This window comes from Pinus tabuliformis, chromosome 6 (genome assembly GCF_031772625.1).
Source record: "Pinus tabuliformis cultivar Carrire ecotype Pingquan chromosome 6, CPIR1, whole genome shotgun sequence".
Classification (NCBI taxonomy): Eukaryota; Viridiplantae; Streptophyta; class Pinopsida; order Pinales; family Pinaceae; genus Pinus; species Pinus tabuliformis.
In genome coordinates, this window is record NC_142292.1 from 1,045,172,316 (window position 1) to 1,045,174,315 (window position 2,000).

The window sequence follows — 2,000 nt, forward strand, 5'->3', positions numbered from 1 at the left end:
AGAATCTCTCAAATAGGTTAGCAGAAAGAAGATGAATAAACTCTATCTGGGGGCAGCTAAGAATTCCTAGATAACAGCGATTCATATGTGAAATAGATCAAACATGAGCCATAACAGAATTCATATTTATGTCTAGATCAAGAAGAAAAACATTAAGAAGCCACAGAACCTGGGCATAGAGTGCAGCAAAGCAAATTCTATACCAATCCTTTGTTATGTGACTTGAGCATATATGAAAATGAAATAACAGAGATAGGGAACACTTATTATATCATATTGCAGCACAAGAATTCCTCATTTAACTCTTCAGAAACATTAACAACACATCAACAGTCCATTTTCCAAGCTTGTATGCAGTCTTTGATTATAGAAAAATATCATAAATACAGTGCGAGTCTCTCCTGGATACATTAGCTGACCAACCCTTTTAACAATGCAGGGGGAGTTATATATACAAAAATTGTATGCAAAAATATCTGAATGAGAAGTTAATAGCTCATAACTTTTTTACCAACTCCTAAGGAGCGGTTGATGAGAAAGTAAATGATGAAATAAATACAAATGTAACAGCTTTTCTTTTCTGCCAGGAAATATTAACTTCTGACTTCATTTGAGTCGGCTGGGGCCGTGCTCTTAAAAATCCGCGCTTTTGAGCTCGTTGTCCCAGCGCACTGCTTTGTGACCGCTCCCACCTATTCTGCGTGCTCCTTGACTGCTCTGACCGGTGCTTTCGCGCTTTATCCTGTGCTTGCTGCTGACCTATAGCTGACCAAGATTTTGAAATAAACAAAAAGGGGCCATTATTGAAATTTACCTAGGCAAAACCGCCAGCATTGCCTGCCACCAATCCTGGGGAGGTAACTGATGCTGTTGTATTTTGATAAGTGTCTCATCGGCCTCTGTATACTTGTAATAGTTGGGCAGCATTTCAAACAAGTGGCTAACTTCATGCTCTATGTAAAATAAGCTTTCCAGCTTATCATAAAGAGTCTGTCCTGTAGGCAGCCCTGCTTCTGTTGTAGAACTTGATGTAGCATTGAGCTGATTTTTGACGTAATTATTGATTCTGGTTGTATATTGGTCACGTGTCAACAATTTCCAGCGTTGGTGAGTAGGCTAGGCAATCCCCTAGTCTGTAGTGCTGTGAGTTTTAATTCAAAATTGTCTACATCCCTTTGTATTTCCCAACATCTTGCCTCTAAGGTTTGCACAAAGCTTCTCAATGTGAGCACCCTCTTTACTGTTAATATGGCCTATGTTCGGTTCATGATATGCAGCGCTGCCAGCTCTTCCTTGGTCTGATGATTTAGAAAATTGATCATTCTATTGGCCTGTTCGGGCATGTTTCCCAATGCTGCCTTGGCTCTCTGAGTTTCAAATTGAGCACGGCCAAGAAGTTCTACTTGTTCATACATTGCTTGGATTGACCTCCATTGGCTGGTAATTGATTGATTAATTTTTGCCCACAGGATTTTCTTTATTTCAGCCAGGGTCTTGTCCAATGACAGCTCTTTCTCCAATGTTTTAACTTTGTCCTTCAGGGCCTTAATTTCCCTTGATTGCTCAGCTACTGTCATTTTGGACTTGTCATATTTTTCTTCCAATTTGGCCAGCTTTTCTTTGGCCTCTTTTATTTCTGTTGCTTGTAGCTTTAGCTCATTTACATCTCTTGTCAATTCATCCACACTCGTGCCAGACTCAGGAACTGTTGTTGTTGCCGTTGTAGCTTCTATAGCTGTTGTTGTGGCTGGAATAATTGGAGGGGTCACTGCTGCTTGTGATGGAGAAACAGCAATAGTTGGGTTTGTTTGAGGTGGCTAGGAGGTCGACTCTCCCTGCTTTCCTTGCAGTGCTTTCTCCAATTCCCCTTCCAAATCTTTGGTTTAATTTCATCATCAACTCCAATTGATCCTCAGCTTCTTTCTTTTTCTGCAGTTCTCCTGTTTGAGGATGCTCAGTAGGAAGCAACCTCAATCTCTTATTTAATGCAGAAATGTCAT